This window comes from Phascolarctos cinereus, unplaced genomic scaffold (genome assembly GCF_003287225.1).
Source record: "Phascolarctos cinereus isolate Bilbo 61053 unplaced genomic scaffold, phaCin_HiC Scaffold_726;HRSCAF=1367, whole genome shotgun sequence".
NCBI classification, from domain to species: domain Eukaryota; kingdom Metazoa; phylum Chordata; class Mammalia; order Diprotodontia; family Phascolarctidae; genus Phascolarctos; species Phascolarctos cinereus.
The window spans coordinates 57,099,772-57,121,115 of record NW_027556098.1 but is presented as its reverse complement, the minus strand read 5'-3'; the positions used below and the strand labels follow the sequence as shown (position 1 = coordinate 57,121,115).

At 38.9% G+C, this 21,344-nt stretch overlaps 1 long non-coding RNA gene across 1 annotated transcript in view; it reads left to right on the top strand.

Moving 5' to 3' along the window:
• The first annotated feature begins 2,660 nt into the window (after positions 1–2,660).
• Positions 2,661–21,344, top strand: part of LOC110214908 (uncharacterized) — an 84,074-nt gene continuing 65,390 nt past the window's right edge. The window contains exon 1 of the long non-coding RNA XR_002326386.2: positions 2,661–3,259. This is a non-coding gene — a long non-coding RNA (uncharacterized LOC110214908). The remainder of the gene's footprint in view (positions 3,260–21,344) is intronic.

Genomic DNA, 21,344 nt, shown 5'->3' with positions numbered 1-21,344 from the left:
TCAAGGAGTTCAAAATCTAACTAGGGAGACAACACACATATATACAAAGCAAAGAAAAATTAGAGATAATTAACATAATGATCTATCCACCTCCCACCCCCTTCAATTTTTCTTTCTCACAATGGTCAAAATTCAATGCTGGGGGAAAAGTGCCTCAAGAAAACAATTTTTAAAAACAAACATATAAAGCACTTTATGGGTAGGTATAAGATTTTGAAAACTAAGCTAAAGTGTCACTTGGAGGCAGGTTAATTCTGTCACCTTTTTTTCTTTGTTCCTCTCCTGCCGGCCCCAAGCTCTTCAGATATTGACTATTTCCCCACCAAAGGAGCCCTGTGAAACCACAACCAGATTCCCTAATTTGATCATTGGAAAGATCTGTGCATTCCTCTACCTACAAAGACTTCAGTGCTCCTCTCACCACCACCTCTCCCCGCCACCATCCTCAAAGCTTCCCTATCCTTGTAGGATATTTATTTATGCCTTCTCTGAAAGCCTACATAGATCTTCCTAACAAAATAGAGGTATTGCTTCTAGTTCTTTTGATTTAAGAGACTGAGAACAGTAGGGAAAAGGGTAAGTGGAATGGGGGTCGTAATAAAGCAGGTGGAAAGAAACTGACAGATTGATCAGTGAAACAAATTGCAGCAGAGAACATTGAAAAGATGGGTGAGGTTGACTCCCTCACTCAGATGCCCCATGGGATTATGCATATTAAGGAGGGTAAATGGGAGTGGGATTTGTTTCCCAACCCCTAGCTCTATTAATGTAGTCACCTAAACTAAGGGAATAATAAGGTGTTAAACTAACTGGAAAAAAAATGAGGCCCCACCTGGTGATCCCTTTATGACATGCAAACAAGTACCTTGTTTGAATTTGAAAGGGAGCCTGGCCGTTGGCTGAGAAGTAATTAGCACACCTGCCAGGGCGGCCTGTTGTCAAAAAGACACGCCCTTCCACAAGTCTCCTTCTGTGCGCTGCCAGGCCAGAAGTTTCTGGAGCACTATAGTGGACATACTTTTAGAGTTGACCCCTGGATTCAAGAGAGATCTAGGACAGGCAAAAGAATGAGAGCTTTGATGGGAAGCTGGACCTGGGAGCTCAGTTGACCAACAAACCCAACGAAGACCCAGGATTCCACACTAAAAGAAAGGACATTCAGGGCCTGTAGTGTTTGAAGTCATACAGTTACCTTGGCCACATGTGTACTCACTATGATTATGCTCCTAAGTTTGTGCCCAGTGAACCTGAAAGATACCATCTTTATTTGAGGGAAAAATAAGTCCAAAGTTTACACAAGGAATGTTATAGCTAGCTATTATGTCATTTGGTGAAGCTGTTTCTTTGAGACAGTTGATTGTTTATGAGAAGCAAACTAGCGGGTGGAGAGGGAGTCATATTGTTTTTAAGAGTGTTCTTAGGAGTACCCTATGTCTTCAACTTGCAAACTAGTGAGAAATGAGGAATGGTGTTGATCTGATCACCAGACAAGTTCAAGGAGAGACTCACCCTGAAAAATGTTTTAAAGTTCTATTATAATAGCAATTCAGCTAATACATTTAAGCAAAACAGTATTTACTAAAGGTAAAAGATAGCTAAATCTTGGTTTGCTGTTCCAGATTAATTTTACCTCAAATCAATATTCTGTCTCTGCTTTGCTGAACTTTGCTTTTCAAATTCTGAGCTATCACTGCCAAGACATTTGTGCTACTGAAATCTTACCTACCTTCCTGAAGAAAGCAAATCTAAGATTGTTTGGAGATGGCATTCATTTTAAACTGAAAAGCCGGGTATACTGTGTCAGTCTGGGAGGAGAAAAGTGAATTCAAGGTTGTATGTCTGGGAAGAGGGAGGCTGTATGGGGTGAGCTTATAAGTGGAATGGACAGGGAATTCAGTCTATTGTGTTCTTAAAATTCTCAAGAATAAATGAAGCTAATTTTTTTCTCACTTTGTTCAGTGTTCCTTTGATGAATTTGCATAGATTTATAGTAAAAAATCCTGGCTATGTGTGGCTATAAAATAGGCTAGCAGGAGCTAGTACATAAAGCCATGTAAAAATGAAAATGGGCTGTGCCTTAAAGGAGAGCTTGCTGTCCTTAGAAATTTTCAAAAAGAGATTGAATATGTTAAGTCTTTTACTTAGATGCCCCATGGGATTGTATAAAATGAAGGAGAGTATAGTTTACAAAACCAGGTTCCAGGAGAAAAGATCACCATACAAAATGATTTGAAACTATCTGGGCAATTTTTCCTATCTGGACTTGAACAAGCTACCCTTCCTTTACATTTGGTAATATTACAATAGTAGTTGATATTTTTATTGTGGACTAAAGTATACAAAGGATTTCTAAGCATGTTTTTCATTTGATCCTCACAACAACCCTATGAAAATAAAAATAAAAATATCTTCTTAAAATGATGAAATCAACCTAGAAGAGATATTGCCTGCATTCATAGCTTAGTAACTGAGTGAAATCCAGGTCTTTGTGACTCCAAGACCAGTTCCTTCCACTACACCATGCTATGCTGAACTAGATTAACCTTTTTCAGCTTGGAAATTTTACAACTTTATATTAATTAATTAATCAGTTTACTATATGTCAGCTTTCTATAAGGGTCATGTCCCTTTTAGACGAGCAAATTTAAATTTACATTATGAGAGGCAAGGCCCTTTCAGATATTGAGTGAATTATTCCACTCCTTGTAGGCAAGGATTTTATCTACCTACTCAATTTTAAAGAGCAACGGAAGACCATTAGAACTTTAAGACTACCCTGATCCCTGGAGCTATTTGGTAATTATTGCAAAAGGCCATCCATGACTTGGCTTGCTGAAATGAAGATGTGGGAAATATACTACTGATGGTCACTCTAAATTGGGGTGAGGTCTTTTAGCACTGAGGGGGGCCCAACCCTAAACAAGAAGAGTTGTCAGTAGAAAAGAAGAAACTTCTTACAATTGAGGCTACCCATTTCTGAAAGAGCACAAGTAACTTATCTTCAGTTGAGTGTTGTAACTGACTTAAGCTGGAAGTAGTGGGGGTTAACAGTTACCCATCAAGAAACAAGTTCAGGGAATCCAACAGATTGGAATCCAAGAGATTCTGTGCTGTGGAGAGCAAGCTGTCTAACAATCTAGCAGTCCAACAACCCATCCAGCAGAGGCCAAGGTCTGTAATGAACTTGTTGAGGAATCCACCAAGAGATTCCCTGCTATTCTGGAGAGAGAAGAAATCGAGACCCTACGATTTCAGAGTTGTGAGTTGTTTTAGCCATATGTGTTCTCTTCATATATCCTCACTAACAGTTCTTTTAAGTTTACAACCATTCTCCCTCATGAACCCTGTATTTGTGAGAACATATGCCCTAGGTTGAGGAGGAAGGAAGGGTAAATATTTTGCTCTAATGGTTCTTATAATGCTTTCATAAGAGCTAACTGAATCTTTTGGCTGATTGTTAATGGCCTACTGATAGTGAAGAGGTCTAGGGGTTTTGGGGTGCTGGGACCCCAAGATCACGGTACCGGGCCCTGCCTGAAAGAATTCAACTCAAATCTTCTTCAGCCAGAGGAAAAGTTTATTAGTGGTAAAACATATAGGCCAGGTGACACCCATAAAGGACGAGCGGGCATGAGAGGTTCTCAGCCTTGTGAGCCTGAGATTCTCAGCCCCGAATGAGGGCCAGGGTAGATCTTATATACTTTGGGTGACCAGGGAAGGGTCTGGGAAAATGGTCGGGGAAAAGGGTCTGGGAAAAAGGTCTGGGTGAGAATTCCCAGAGACTGGAATGTCTAAGAGATTGAATAGACAATGGGAATAGATAATGAAGGAACTGAAAGGTATCTGAATGAAATTAAAAGGTAGGCTAAGGCTTTCAAAGGGAGATGAGGGGCTGGGGCCTGTGAGTCAAATTCCCTTTGGGGCAAAGGGCGAAGATCTTGGCTTGGGCCCCGCCCCCATCAATAGGGGTTCATGAACTGTGTTATAGGAGTATGCACCCACTACTTTACCCTTAGAATTTGAGGTAGAAGTTTCCTGGGGAACCCAATCTGAGTGCATATTGGGGGAAGGGAGGATTTGGAAGAGTATATGGAGGTGCCAAATCTCAATGAAGCCGAATGCTTGTAGGGGGGAACACAAGGAAATCATGACTAACTGGAATCCAGCCCTTCCCTTTAAACACATCTAATCAAAAAGTCCTACCCCCCAAAAAAAACAACAACAAAACCCAGGTGTACAGGTAAACCTATAAGATCTGTGTATCTTCAGATCAGACTATAAACATCTACCCCAAAACATATTTTGAGGATTTTTCACTTCCAGTGAGCCTAGAAGTCATATTCCCACTGGAGGATAAATATTTACATTTGCTAAATTGAGAGGAAGGAGCTTCTCAAATGAAGATGGACTATGGCAATAAAACCTTGTATCATGCCACACATCATGTGAATAGTTAAGAAACTTATCCAAGAGAAAGAAATAAGCTTCAAAGGCCTAGAAGTTCACCTGATTTAAACACCATTGAAAACCTATGTGTTTTATAATCAATACTAGACTTTGGAAAAAATGTAATGTTCATCTTTGTCATAGGTGTGTGCTTAATATCCAGTGTGACAAAAAGATGTTTCAATGTGAAGAATAACAAATGTGTCAGAAATTTCAGAAATTCAATATCAAATCATGTAAACAAGGGATTACAGCAAAATTAGGACATATTGCAACGTTAAAATATGTTTGAAGTTAAAAGGTTTATCATTTATCAGTAAATGTAATTATTTTACTTATTACACTTAATTTGAATACCACCTGTATCTGCATTTGTGGTATCTGTGAGAGAAGGCTTTGATATCTAGCCCAGATGTGGAGGGGTGGGGTGGGGGGTCAGAGTGGGGAGGTCATGTTGAGGTTTATAGGTTTCAGGGGTGCTGGGACTCCAAAATAAGAACATGCTGGTATAGAGGACCCAAAATGTTGACGTCTAGGGATTTAGAGGCGCCGGGACCCCAAAATCAGAACATGCAGGTCCTGTCCAAAAGAATTCAACCCAAGACAAGATTTATTAGAACATCTGCCATATTGGGCAGACTCTTAAGGAATCTGAGCTGTGGCTAAATAAGAATCTGAGCACCTTAATGGAGACAAGATGGACCTTATATACAGAAAGACTGTGGGAGAGATCTAGGAGTGGCCAAGTAGTCTGCAGGAACTGTGAGGTAATAGAATGCCAGGGACCTGGACTAAGTGGCCTAGGGAAAAATGGAGCCTAGCAAGAATTAAGGGTGGGAAGTGGCCAGGGGCCCTGCTGGAGGCAAGACAATGGAGGGCTAGGCTAGGTTGAGAGTAACAGAGAAGTGGGAGATTGGGTGTAGCCACAATGAAAGGCCAGTTGATGAGATTATAGCCTCAGGTGAACGCAGAGATTTGGCCAGGTGGGAAAGTCCAAGGTTTTTCCTTTTTGGGGTCCAAATCCCATCCTCATCAGTAAGAAAAGGAAAGAATATTTAATCTTAACTTAGTTCTGTTTGGCCTTTGTTTAATTTGGGTATGGTGGCTCTGACTAAAGAGAAATTGTCAAAATAATAAAAATAGCTTTCATAAAAATATGTTTCATGATGAATTAGAATTATATGTTAACTGCAGCCTATCTTTTTCAAGGAGGTATTTGGGATGTGGTTGTGAAGGGCATTGAAGGCCAAAGGATTTTAATTGATCTGGAGGTGATAGGGAGCCCTTAGAATTTATCGAATGGACTGAGGGGAGGTAATATGGTCAGACCTGTACAACTCAGTGGAGGATGGAATATATTTTAAGGAGAGACTCATGGTAGCCAAACCAATCAGCAGGCAATGAAATGAGCTTACACCAATGTAGTTGCAGTGTCATGGATGTTACAAAGGCAAAAATCAACAGGTTTTGGTAACTAGATTAGATATGAGAAAGGATGTTAGATATTGGATATGCTGGGCAAGAATGATGACACCTAAGTTGTAAGCTTTGATGACTGAGAGGATGGTGATGCCCTCAGCAGTATAGGTAAAGTTCAGATACTATATGGTGAGAGAAATTATTAAATAACTAATTATTGGGGAAATTCCTATTTTCTTATTCTCTCTTCTAGGTCAAGCCAACATCTGAAGGACATTGATGATAATGAGATTGGATTATTTCTCCTCAATCTTATTCAGACCCCACCCAAGTGGGGGAAGCCCTGGTAGTTCCTTTGTCTAGATTGCCCCAGGCTGGGGATGATCTGGGAGCAGGAGTGATCAGAGCCCCCAGCCCCTCATTAGAATAAGCCCACCTCTCATTATAATATCCATTCTTCTCATTAGTTGTTAACCAATCAGAATTGATTGCCACCCTCAGGAATACTCACTCTTCCTAGGGCATATAAGCATTTATTGGTTCCATGAGGGGTCTTTGGCATTTGAGAGTGCCACTGACCCCTTTTGTTAATTATCCACTGGCATAATTAATCTCTCCAACTTTTCATATCTCACAATGGCATAATTGAAAGCATGCTAGATTTATAGTTGGAAGACTTAGGTTCTACATGTAATCTTAAATAAGTCACTTCTCTAACTCAAGTGATTTACTCATCTGTAAAATAAGAGTTTGACTACCACATCCATATTGTGAAAAGCCAATGAAATAAGAGTTTGTTGACCTGGATTCAGGAAGGCATTAGTTCAAATTCAGTCTCTGACACTTGCCAGCTGTGTGACTGTGGACAAGTCACTTAACCTGTTTGCTTCAGTTTCTTCAATTGTAAAATGGGGATAATAATAGCATTTACCTCCCAGGGTTGTTATGAAGATCAAATTTGGTAACATCTATAAAGCTTGGCACATGGTAGTCACTCAATAAATGCTTTTTTCCATTCCTTTCCTTCTTACCTGATTGAGGAGAGGATCAAATCTGGCTTAGGGAAGCATTGGGGAATCTAGGTAAGCAAGCAAGCAATGTAGGGTTGCTTTAATGAGAAAGGCTATAATACTTCAACAGCAGTATAAGTGTAAGAGAGGAAGAATATGATTCCTCTCCTTCTCTCCCATAATGCAGTCACAAGGTTTATTCAGTATGGTAATAGGTGGTAAATTAACTACAAAATTACAACTGGAACCACGCTTTATAAGGTATGAACAAACCCTGAAGGGCTTTAAATAGCTAAAGCCTGGACTTTAAGGCTTACAGGCTCAGAGTTATACATGGAAGAGACCCCTCTAAGCTTCTTCTGTCCCCCACCATTGACCATGGAATCTAGCAGAAGGAGTTTAAGACAGCATCACTTTTAGCCATAGTTAAGAGAATGATACAGCCCAGATAGGGATGGATACAGAAAGAAGGAAGAAGCAGCTTCAAAGAACAGGACTGTCTAGAATAAAGATAAAAGCAGGCTATGAAAAGAAGTAGAACCCAGCTGAGAAACCCACCCAGTAGAGACGCTACACCTAAGGTGGAAATGTGTGAGGACTCTACAAAGAAAGGAATTTTTAGGCCCAAAGGATTTTTAGACCATATAGTACCAAGAATTGGGTTGCCTTTGCCACATATATATCCTAGAAATATACTTCACTACCATCATACTCTTAAATTTGAATTCACTCCGTTCCCATGAATATTGTGTGTATTTGTGGGGCAACCAACCCTAGATTTATTTGGGGGAAGCTTTTGTAGCTACCATACCATCATAGTAAATGTCTTCTGCTAAGAGTTAATTGTGTCTTTTGGTTAATCATTAATGACAAACACACTAGTGAGGGCTTGTGCTATTAGTTGTAGCCAACAGAGGATGCCTTTGTGTAAATTGGAGGAGTATCTCAGAGGTGTTGCTATACAGGTATCTAGGGAGCATAATTTTCCTGTTCCCCTGCAAAAACAGCGTACTAAGTAACCTCAGATGGAGGCAGCCTTTCCACCACTCTGTCAAGTATAAGAAGGCAACAAAGAGTAAGAAGGGTAGACTTAATATACACTTCAAGATTCCTCCTGATTGTTTTACCCAAAAGTCCAGACCTGTTCTGTACAGGTTATCTCCCCGGAGCTTGAACTAGCTGCACTGTTTGTTGTCTGTTATCTGACCTTTAGATTCAATTCCCATAGACAAAAGTGATTTTTAAATTTTAAAATGCCATCCAAAATGCATGCTATTATTATTTATTTCTAATAGCCTGAATTCTGGCTAGAATCAAGAGGCTGGGTACACAAGGGGAAAAATAAAATAATTTCTTCCCCCTTCTGTAGGCAAAACTTGCAAAGATAAAATTGCCCTTTTGAAACTCTCCCACTTTCTTTCCTAGTCTCTTTTTCCCAGACCCCTAGAAAGATCAAAGATTTAGAGATGAACCATAGAGGTTGCTGTCATCTAAATCATTTACAAATAAGGAAACAGAGTTCTAGAGAGAGTAAGTGATTTACTCATTAGGGTCACACAAGTAATAAATGGCAAAGGTGAGATATGAACCTGGGTCTTCTGACTCCAAATCCATTCACTCCAAGTGGAGATGTCCTGTCAGCAGTTGGAAGTACAAATCTGGAGCTCAGAAAGGAGGCTGGGAAATGAAATTAAAAAAATAAAATCTGGCATATATATTGCACTTTAAGATTTATAATTGTTGTTGTTGTTTAGTCATGTCCAACTCTTCATGACCCCATGGACCATGGTATGCCAGGCCCTTTTCTCCTCCACTGTCTCTCAAAATCTGGCCAAGTTCATGTTCATTGACACTGTCTATCCATCTCGTCCTTGGCCATCCCCTTTTCCTTTTGCCTTCAAACTTTCCCAACATTAGGTTCTTTTTCCAATGAGTCCTGTCATTTCATTATGTGGCCAGAGTATTGAAGCTTCAGCTTCATTATTTGATCTTACGGTGAATAGTCTGAATTAATTTCTTCAAGTATTGTACTGATTGATTTGATCTCCTTGCTGTCCAAGGGACTCCCAAAAGTCTTCTCCAGCACTATAATTTGAAAGCATCGATTCCATGGCACTCAGCTTTCCTTATAGTCCAAATCTCACAGCCATACATTGCTACTGGAAACACCATGGCTTTGACCATATAAACCTTTGTCGGTATGGTGATGTTTCTGCTTTTTAGTATGCTGCCCAAATTGGCCATAGCTTTCCTTTCAAGGAGCAAGTGTCTTTCAATTTTATGGCTGCAATCGCTGTCTACAATGATTTTGGAATCCAAGAATGTGAAATCTGACAACACTTCCATTTTTTCTCCCTCTGTTTGCCAGGAAGTGATGAGACCAGTTGCCATGATCGTAGTTTTTTTGTTTTTTGTTTTTGTTTTTGTTTTTTGTTACGAAGTTTCAAGCCAGCTTTTACACTCCCAACAAGAGACTTCTTAATTCTTCACTTTCAGCCAACAGAGTGGTAAATATCTGAGATTGTTGATATTTCTCCCAATAACCTTAATTCTGGCTTTTGATTGTCACATGATATACTTTGCAAATAAGTTTTTAAAAATAAGACAACATATAGCCTTTTCATACTCCTTTTCCAATCTGAAACCAATCAGTCGTTCCATGTTCAGTTCTAGCTGTTGCTTCTTGACCTGCATCCAGGTTCCTCAGGAGACAAGTAAGATGATCTGGTACTCCTATCACTTTGTGGACTTGCCACATTTTGTTGTCATTGTACAGCCTAAGGCTTTAGTGTAGTCAGTGAAGCAGAAGTCGATGTTTTTCCAGAACTCCCTTGCTTTCTCCATAATGTAGCAAATGTTGGTATTCTAGTTCCTTTACTTTTTCAAAAACCAACCTGCTCTTCTGGTAATTCTTAGTTCACGTATTACTGAAGTTTGCAAAATCTTAAGCATAACCTTGCTGGTATGTGAAATGAGTGCAATTGTTTGGCATTGGTCCTCTTTAGAATTAGGGAGTAAACTACTCTTTTCCAATCCAGTGGTCATTAATGAGTTATCCAAATTTGCTGGCATATTGAGTATAACACTTTAATTGAGTATAACAATTTTTAGGATTTTAAATAGCTCGACTGGAATTCTATCATTTCCACCAGCCTCATTGTTAGCAGTGCTTCCTAAGGCCCATTTGACTTCATTCTCCATTATGTCTGGCTCTAGATCAGTAACCACAGCATCCTGGTTATCAGTTATGTTAAGATCTTTGTTGTATAGTTCTTCTGTATATTCTTGCCACCTCTTCTTAATCTCTTTTACTTCTGTTAAGTCTCTGCCATTTTTGTCTTTTATCATGCCCATTTTAGCATGAAACTTTCCCTTGATATCTCTAATTTTCTTGAAAAGATCTCTTCTTTTCCCCATCCTATTGTTTTCTTCTATTTCTTTGTATTGCTTATTTAAGAAAACCTTATGTGTCTTTGTTAGTGCATGGAATTCTGCATTCAAGTGGGTATGTGTTTTCCTTTCTCCATACCCTTTCATTTTCCTTCTTTCCTCAGCTAATTGTAAAGCCTCATTGGACAGCCATTTTGCTTTCTTGCTCTTCTTTTTCTTTGGAATTTTTTGTTGTTGTAGTTGTTGCTTCTGCTTCCTGTACAATGTTGCAAAATCCTCTGTCCATAGTTCTTTAGGCACTCTATCTACCAGATCCAATCCCTTAAGTCCATTCATCACTTTCACTTCGTATTCATAAGGGTTACTATTTAGGTCGTACCTATATAGGCTGATGGTTTTCCTTACTTTCTTCAATTTAAGTCTGAATTTTGCAATAAGAAGCTCATGATCTGAGCCATAGTTAGCTCCAGGCTTTGTTTTAATTGACTGTATAGAGCTTCTCCACCTTTGGCTGCAAAGTATATAATCAATCTGATTTTGATATTGACCATCTGGTGATGTCCATATGTAGAGTCACCTGTTGGGTTGTTGAAAAAGAGTGTTTGCTATGACCAGCAGATTATCTTGATGAAAACTCTATTAACGTCTCCTCAGCTTCATTTTGTATTCCAAGGCCAAACTTGTCCATTATTCCAATTATCTTTTTATTTCCTACTTTGGATTCCAGTCCCCTATGATGAATGTGATGTTTTTTGGTGTTATTTCTGGAAGATGTTGTTGGTCTTCATAAAACTGATTAACTTTGGCCTCTTTGGCATCCATGGTTGGAACATAGGCTTGTATCATTGTGATGTTGAACAGTTTGCCTTGGATTCAAACATATGTTCTCCCATTTTTGAGATTATATCTCAGTACTGCTTTTTTTTCACCCTTTTATTATGAGGGCTATTCTATTTTTTCTAAGGGATTCTTGCCCACAGTTGTAGATATAAGGATCCCTAAATTAAATTCACCCATATTCCCATACATTTAAATTCATTGACACTCAAAATGTTGATGTTTAATCTTTTCATCTCCTGTTTGACCACATGCAGTTTGCCTGTGTTCATAGATATTACATTCCAGCTTCCTTTGCAATATTGCTCTTTATCGCATCTCACTTTCCTTTCATCACCAGACCCATCTGCAGCTGAGCTTCTTTTCAGCTTTGGCCCAGTCACTTCGTTAGTACTGGAGCTACTTGGAGTTATCCTCTACTCTTCCTCCGTATTGTGTTGGGTATCCTCCAACCTGAGGGGCTCATCTTCCAGCGTCCTATCTTTTATCATTTTAATACTGTGCATAGGGTTTTGTTTTGGTTTGGTTTTGGCAAAGATGCTGGAGTGGTTTGCCATTTCCTTTTCCAGTGGATCCACTGGAAATTAATTGATTAATTGATCTACAGTGGATCCCTTTTGTCAGAACTCTCAACTATGGCCCGTCCATCTTGGGTGACCCTACATAGCGTAGCTCATAGTTTTGTTGAGTTTCGTAGTTTCATTCACCGTGATAAGGCAGTGATCCAGCAAAGCACTTTACAAATTCTTATTTTATTCTCACAACAACTCTGGAAGTAGGTGTTATTATTATATCCATTTCACCAACGAGAAAATGGAGGCAGAGTGGCTTGCCAAGTGTGACACAGCTAGTATGTCAGTGTTCAAATTCATATTGGCATTCAGGTCTTCCATACTCCAAGTCCAGCACTTTGTCCTCTCTGCCACCTTGCTGCCAAAATATGGGAGTCATCTGCATACATAGGTGAAGCTGTAGAAGTGAATGAGATTTCTAAGGAGGAAAGTAAAGAAGAAAGAGCAAGAAGGCCAAGGATGCCCACCTTGAGGGCTTGAGAAGAGGATAGGAAGCCAGACTGGAGAATGATATTGTCTGAAGCCCAGGGAGAAGATATCCATAGTAGTGGGGTGGCAAGGGAAGAGGAAGTGTTAAAAGCTTCAGGGAGATCAAAGAGGATTATTGGATTAACAGTTAGGATCTGGTCACTAAAGGAGAAATTTCTGAGTGATAGGGGCAGGGGATTTGTGGAGAAAAGAGTGGGGAGTGAGGAAGCAGATGTGTCTTTTCCAAGAAGTTGAGAAGTTAAAGGGAGTGAAAAAAGAGGGTGATAATTAGTAGGATAGAAGGGCCCCGGAAAGCCCTGTTTTGGATGGAAAAGCTGAACATATTTATAGGCAATAGAAAAAGAATGAAGAAGAGATAGGAGATAATAATAATTTGATAACTCACATTTGTATAGCACTTTAAGATTTGCAAAACCCTTTACATCTTTTTTACTGAGAGTCTTCCCTAACCCCCTTTTAATTCAACTTCCTTCTCTCTGTTAATTGTTTGTTATTTATCTTGTATATGTGTGTGTATCTATATAGAAATCTTTCTCTCTATATATATATTTGCATGTTGTCTCCCCCATCAGACTATAATAAGTTCCTTGAGAGCCAGGACTGTCTTTTGCCTCTTTTTCTATCCCTAGCACTTAGCACAGTGCCTGCACTGGCACGTAGTAGGCATTTAGTAAACATTTATTGATTTATTGATTGATTAGAAAAAGAATCAGTAGTGGAAAAAGAGATTAAAGATAATAATTTAGTAGCTCACATTTGTATAGCAGTTTAAGGTTTGCAAAGCACTTTAAATACATCCTTTCCAGGAAGCCTTCCCTAACCCCTCTTAATTCCAGTACCTTCCCTCTGTTAATTGTTTCCTATTTTTCCTGCATAAAGCTTGCTTTGTTTGCATGTTTTCTCTAGCTTCTTGATGGAAAGGATTGTTTTTGCCTCTTTTTGTATCCCCAGCATTTAGCACAGTGCCTGGCACATAGTAAGTGCTTAATAAATGTTTGTTGATTGACATACAACCTCTCTCATTTGGTTCACACAACAATCCTATAAATTATTATTACCCTTATTTAATAAACGCATGAAAAAGAAAGAACGATGCTTGAGCCAAGTCTTGTAGGAGGCAGGACAGAATGAAATCATTGGGCCATAGTGGTGATGCCTCTTTATCTTTGGCCAAGAGTGAAGGAGAAGAGAGTGATAATGCTGAGAAATTATTAGGAAAGGAGAAGAGGAACTGAGGAAGTTCCTATCAATTGGTGAACATAGTGAAGAAAGAAGCTAATAGAGTTTCTGGATGTGTTGGGACAAGATAAAATGTTTGCATTATTCTACATGGGGGATGACATAGGAAGCTGTAAGGTTTAATGAAAGCATCATGAAAATCATTAATAGGAAGCACCAGCCTATCTCTCTAAAGACAATAGCACTTAAAGGCCAGAGCCTCTGGGCTGCAGCTGTTCCTAAACTGCATGCCCAGGGGCAGAGCTGATTGTGTTGGAAGGAGGGAAGTCAAACCAAGTCAACAAGCATTTATAGAAAGATGATTAAGAAAGCTATGGTATAGCAGCTTGGAGTTCTAGTGTTTCTAAATACCTTTGACTGTGCATCTCTGCAATCCCTGTGTTGTGTACTGGTCCGTGGGAAAATCCTATTGGCTGGGCTGTGTAGCATCTACCCAACACAAGCCTAAAAGACTCTGAAGGGTTAGGTAATAATACCTTCATCACAGGCAAGTGTCACCTATGACCTTGACAACACATACTCAGAGGCCTTCTATGTTCTCTTGGGGGTTTTATCAGATACTTTCTGACGTGATTGAAAGCACACTTGATTTAGAGTTGGAAGACTTGGGTTTTACACATAACCTTTAAAAAGTCACTTCCCTAACTCAAGGGTTTTACTCATCTTTCAAATAAGAGGTGCCTGCTGGACATCTCCATCTCATCGGTATCTCAAACTCAACTTGTCTGAAATAGAACTTATCTTTGCCTATAAAGCCACCCTTCCTCCAGACTTCCCTGCTTTGGTTGAAGCTACAACCCTTCACCCAGGTTTACAACCTACTTGAGTAATCCTTTTCACTGTCACTCATCCTCATAATGAATCAATTTCTAAGTCTTGCTGAACCTCACTTCATTACATTTGGCCCAGTACTCTGACTGTCAAGGTTTGTATTTTTTTTCAACCTTCATGTTAGCAATCTCTCCCAACTTTGTGTCTCAGAAAATTTGATAAGCATGCTGTCTGTGCCTTTATCCAAGTCACTCATAGAAGTGTTAAACATCACAAACCCAAGGACAGATTTCTAGTCTAGTAATGGAGACCTCTTTACAAGATGAAACTAAGCTACTATTAGTACACATTGGATGTAGCCATTCAACTCATGAAATTACGAAAATATTAGCCATTATCTATCCATCTATGCCAGAAGAATGGTATCAAAGACTTAATTAAATGCTTTGCTAAAATTTAGGTGAACTGTATTTATCACAGTTTACTCTGATTTGCTAGGCTAATAACACTATCAAAAAGAATTTTAAAAATTTTTTAATTTTAATTTCATTTTTAAAAATTTAAAATTTTTAAAATGTAAAGTTTGGCAAGACCTATTATTCATGAAACCAAACTGTTTTTTTTGATCATTGACTCCTCTTTTAGATGTTCCCTGACCATCCCTTTAATACTACCTTCTAGAATTCACTGGGGATTAGAGGCAGGTTTATTGACCTACAGTTTGTAGATGTTCATTCTTTTCTCTTTCTCTAACAATTAGGACATCTACTCTTCTTTAATCCTGGAGTGCCTTTTTCCTTCTCCACTATCCTTTTTTTTTTAAAGCTTTTAAAATATATCTCTGTCACTTTCTAATAACTCCCTGTCCTCTGTACCTTCCCTTACAATACAGAACCGTAATTAAGCAAAACCAACACATAAGTTAGCTGCATCGAACGATCTAGTCCTCATTCAGCACCTGTAGTTTATCATCTCTCTAATGAGAGCAACAAAGCATAGGACTGGGATCCTACATAGGTAAGTTCTTGATAATCTTTCTGAGATCACACGTGATCTGAACAATCGCATCTCCCAAGTTGCAATCCTGACTATCCTAGATTTTCTTTATAATACCCCAGAAATCTCTCCAACCTGGGAGATCGCTGCAGCCCTGGACTTCACACTTTGGAAGTACTCTCTGGAGTGTTTCCAAACATGGTAAGTACAGTCACAGAAGAGTGTTTGGGAAACACAAAATGCATGAGTTTAGCTAGAGTACAGTGTTGAAAGGTGTTTGAGGCTGACTCAGGACAGTTTTCTGGTACTTTAGGTTATATATAAGAACAAAATGAGGCATCTCTAGGTCATTCAACATTTAACAAAAGGAGATTTACTTAGCCATCGAAGAAGGATATTCAACAAGGAGAGACTTTGGGGAGGCTTCAAGTTAATTCAGCTGAGGGAAGCTGGATCTAATCTAAGGAGCTGGTCATGTCAATGGAGAGCAGCTATCATTTATATAGTACTTTAAGGTTTGCAAAGTGTTTTATAAATGTTTCATTTTATCCATACAAGAACCTTAAAGGGTAGGTGCTATTAAAATCCTCATTTTACAGGTGAGGAAACTGAGGCAGATAGGGATTAGGTGACTTGCCCAGGATCATATAGCTATTAAGTATCTAAGACCAGATTTGAGCTCAGGTCTATCCTGATTCCAGGCCCAGAGCTCGATCCACTGTGCCATCTAGCTGTCTCTAAGAAGAGAGGATAGGTATGAAAAATCTTATAGAGATAGAATCACCAATACTTGGCAACTGATTTCATGTGGGGGGGGGATGGTGAGAGAGAATGAATACTTAAGGATGACGCTGCCACCTTTAATAAAAAATAGGGAAGTTTAGAGGAAGAACAGATGTAAGGAGGATGATGAGTTCAATTTAAGAAATGTTGAGCTTAGACGTTGATGGGACTCCCAGGTGAATCTCTTCAGCAGGCAATTGGCAAACAGGATTGGACCCGGGGAGCCATCTGCTTAGAGATAGATGGTAGTTCCCCTGATGAAATCAGCAAGATAGAGTGCAGAGACAGAAAAAAAAAAAAGCCTAGGACAGAGCTTTTAGAAACAGCCACACTTTGACGGCAGGAATGTGGATGATCATTCTTTTTGGCAAAGAAAACAAACAAATGAACAGTTGAACAACCTTCCTTCTGTCTTCTGTTGATCATCATCCCATCCACTTGAATACTGGTCCTCCTTTTTATCATCCTTTCCCCATAACATAGCTAAAAAGCAACGATGACAATTTTTTTCCTTAACTTTTCTTTACAGCCTCAGTTCACAAATACCTTCCTGTCTTCTTACACCTTCCAAGACACTTTCATATCCTGACACTGGGCATCTTCACTGGCATTCTCTTACATTTCTGCCTCCTGGCTTCCCTGACTTTCTTCAGGTCTCAGCTAACAACTCTCTGCAAGTCTTGAATCTTAATACCTTCCCTTTCCTATTATTTTCAGTTTATCCTGTTGGTACATCATTGTTTGCATGCTGCCTTCACCATTAGACTGCGAGCTCCTTGAGAGCAAGGATTGTTTTTTGTTTTGTTTTGTTTTGCATTTATTTTGTGTCCCCAGCATTTAACATAATGCCTGGAACATACTAGACACTTGACAAATGCTTCTTTTTTAAAATTTTACTTATTTTGTTCTGAGCTTAAGAAATAAAACAAGCATTTCCATACCATACTAGAATAGAAAAAAAAAAGATGATCATACATGAAACTGCAAATCTATCATGTACAACTTGCTGTTCCTTTTAGAAATATAATAAAGTTATATAACTTATTTTTCCTCCTTCCCACCCCTAGAGATGGCTACCATTAGACCCAAATGTGTGTGTATGTGTGTGTGTAAAACCATTCTATACATACTTTTATTTATCAGTTCTTTCTCTGGATGCAGAGAGTATCTTCCTTCATATGTCCTTTGTAGTTAATAAATGCTTCTTGACTTAACTTAAACACTCCTGACACTGTGCATATTTTTTCATTTATCTTAACATTTCTTGATCTTATTTCCATCTTTTATGCAAGTCTCTTAACATCTAAGGTGGTTGATGAGTGCCCCTGAATTCACATCAGTATTTTTAGACTCTTCCCCTCCCCTCCTTTATCTTCCTCATAGGAATGGTTTCTCTTTGTATCTTCAGAATTTTGTGAGCCCATTTATTGTTCAGGGTATCTTGATTAAATCTCCATTTAGGACTTTTTAGTTTGTGTTCCATGTATTGATTACTATTTTATTAACATTATTTTCTGCAAAGGATCTGTTCAGTACTTAACACATTTTTACATTTATGTGTCCCACCGCTACTACCACTTTTCATGTGTCAACCTCAGAGTTTGGTCTAAGAAAGACAAATGATTAGATTATGTCCATCATTTTATTTCTCTCAAAGCTGGCGACATGCATGCATGGGAGCCAGTCTGGAACTGGGCTCCCTTTGGAGTTGGGATGCACTGTTTTTAAACCCTTCCAACAGGAGCTGATATCATTTCATCATCAATTTATCTCCTGACAGAGGAAATACCTCTTCTATCAGATTGCTCACCACCACCCCCTCCGCCCCAACCATACCAGACCGTTCTCAGCCTTGGGCTGTCTAGACAGAAGAATCTGTCTCTACCCAGAGTTGAACAGAACATAGTGGGGTTTCCAGTACCTTAGATTAAATTATTTGCAAGCTTGGGTTGAGGTTTGACCAGGATAAGGAGAGTCCATTACATGGACTCATTATCAGAAATGTCCTTCTGTAGAAAAACTGAATTTAAAGTCAGGACTTTGAAAGAAGAATGCTGGGGGAAGCTCTGAATCTCCAAGATATTAGTTATTAATAATCATTTTTCACGTATGTCAGGTGGCCCCTAGGAACTCATATATCCCTTCTCCTATAATATAAATTTTTCCTCGGTAGTTACAGCAATGTCTCAAAAAAGACAACTTTCCATTGTAGTAACTTTTCTTAAACTAAGTCTTTCACTAGGTCTTTGTCTGACTTCTCCCCTATAAGAGTGATCTTCACTGGCTGGCATAACAGTTTCTCCATTTTGGGTCCAAACACAGCCCTCTTCCAGTCCAGCAGCCTCCCTTCCTGCACAGCTCTCCGCCTTGCAGATACACAATAGAAATCACATCCTTTCATAATTCAACCTCAGATTTTGTAGGGGAATATTAGTCATTCTGTTCCACCCTTTTTTTTCTACCTCCCTGCAATCTTCCATTCCACCATTTACTCCCACAAAATACATTGATTGGGGGAGGAAGGAAGGGAGGTCAACACTTACTCCTTTGTTTCTCCCAAGTCTTTAGTTCACCTGAAATCTTTAATCCTCTAGGCCTTTTTTTATTCTTTGAAGGTCTCTGTTTTTTATTTCAATCCCATTGATCAGTCTTTCTCTTCTACTCCCCATAAAACAATAACCTGTAAAAATGAGATAATTCATTTCATTACTTAGTCTTCTTTGTACTAATTATGCCAATTTACATTTTTAATGCTTTGGTTCAGAGCGTTTGCAAGTCAAATAACCTATCCAACCCTGCTCTTTTTTGCTGAAATGTCTTAAGTAACTCTTTTTTGTTGAACATCTAATTTTTTTCATTGGTAATTTTGTTCTGGTTTATAGGATGTGACATTTTGGGTTGAAGCTTGAATCCCATTGCTTTTTAGAATATATTATCACATTCTCTTCTCCAGTTTTGTATAACTACAGAATACTATTTGAGTTGTCTTTCTTTCATAGTTAAAGGTCTTTCTCCTGGTCGCTTGAAATTTTTTTGTCAAGGAAGAATCATTAAATTTAAATATTCTAAGTCTTCTAGGTTGAAGTGCAGGATTGTTTGTTGTTGTTTTTTCCACTTTGTAATCAGCAGATTCTTTCCATCAATCCTTTGTTGTTTATATTTAGATGTTCTAGTCAGCTTTCTTATATTATTTCTTGTACTATAAAATTTGGGCTTCTGGATTTTTAATATTCTTCTGGGAGACTTATAATCTTTAAGTCATCTCTTTCCAATCCTCTTCCAGGTCAGTTACTTTGGCTTATCTACACTTATGTGTTCTTTTAACATTGCTTCTCTTCTGCCTTAAATGAAGTGTGGCAAAAGAGCAATTTTCAAACAAGGAGGTTGGTCATTTCAGGAGCCTCATTTTTTTTTATCCAAACTAGGACAAGGCAGGTTGAAAACACAGACACACATGCATGCTAGGGTGTACTGTTGCGGTCTGAGAGGTTGTGACCCCTCAAAGACTGAAGTACACAATGGGTTGTCTGGAATGAATTCACAGACTCAAGCATTCTTTAAGTCAAGTTGGCAAAAAGTTTATTGTTACGCGTTTCAGCAGGCAAGGATTCTTAAGGATCCTGCAACCTTAGAGTGGTACAGTTAAAGTTAATATGGGATAAAATACAATAAAACATGTGCCAAATATGCTAGCTAGGTGATTCAGGGTGGGATTAGGGAGTGGTTAAGGAGTGGTCAGTTCTTAAAAGACATGCACTTCTTATACCTACTGCACAGGCATTTTACCCAGAGTTCACTAGGAAAAGCCCACAAGGGGGGCCACATGGAGGTGTGGTTTTAGGCCTGCTATGTCACTAAGTTAACTAGAGTTCAGGGGTAACTGAGAATTGTCCAGTCTGCCACCAGTCAATGTCTTGTTTGATAAGATAGATGTAGGGAGTATACATATGTCTTAAGTCTAGAATACAAATAATGAGGAGCTCAGGATGTAGATAATGAGGTAGGGCATAGGGCGGTAGTGTAGATAGTCCAGTGGGTAAGAATGTCTTTATGACCCAGTGCAAAGCCAGTTCAAACTAATAATTCTTTCAGGTGCTGTTTGTAACTGCACCAAGGAAAGAGATAAGGGTCTTGCTAGGGCCTACTCATGAGTAATTGCTAGGCACAGTGTCCTTAGGCTGGGGAGAAACTGTCAGGGATAGTGTTTCTGAGGCTAGGGAGAAATTGGGGTCCAAGCACAAGTACCCAAGCACCCCATCAGTACCATTTAATGTAGAAATTCATTAAAAATCAATGGGGGAACTAAGTAAGGCTGGGCAGAGAAAAGGAGGGAGATTTAAGAGAAAAGGTCAAACTGGGGAGAAAATATTCACGAGTGAAACAAGTTTCACAATATATGGGATGGATTATAAAGTGAGATTCAAGAGTGAAGAGAGGAAGGGCAAAATAGTTGAGTTGATACTAACATTAACCCCATTTCCTTTCTTTCAATATCTTTATTTTTTTCAAAAGAGGGGTAGGAGGCAAAGAGAAGTAACATTATTAATAGGATATGATGAAGAGAGAAATGTGCCTAACAATCATTAACTATAAATTGAATAGGATGATTCACATATAAAACAGGGGAGAGTGGTAGAATGGATTGGTAAGAAGAATCTAATAATATGTTATTTACAAAGAAAATGCATTTGAAACACTAAAATTTACACAGTTAGAATGAGCTGGAGCAGAAATTTTATGCTTCAGGTGAATTCAAAAAAGCAGGGATGGGATTCATGTGCTCAGTCCAGGCAATAATAAAAATAGACATGGCTAGATTAAGGTCCTTTCTAGCTCTAAATCTGTGATCCAATAATTTTATGAGATAAAGAAACATTATTCTTAAAGGTACCACCAATAATGAAGTATCATTTGTGTGTGTGTGTATGTAACATCCACACTTTGGTCCATTTTCTCTAAACTAAATCTTTTGTCTTCCTTGGTGTATGACTTTTGTAGGGTATTTTATTCCCCCCCCCCCAGCTACATGTAAAGAGAATTTTTAACACTGGTTTTTAAAACTTTGAGTTCTCACTTCCTTCCTCCCCCCCTCCCCCCCCCACCACCACCATATTGAGAAGGCAGGAAATTCGATATAGGTTACACATGTGTAGTCGTGCAAAACACTTCCATAATAATAATGTTGTGAAAGACTAACTATATTTCCCTCTATCCTATCCCACCCCTCATTTATTTTATTCTCTCCTTTCACCCTGTCCCTCCTCAAAAAGTGTTTGCTTCTGATTACTCCTTCCCCCAATCTGCCCTCCCTTCTGTCACTCTACCTCCTTTCTCTTATCCCTCTCCCCACTACTTATCTGTAGGGGAAAATAAGTTTCTATACCCCACTGAG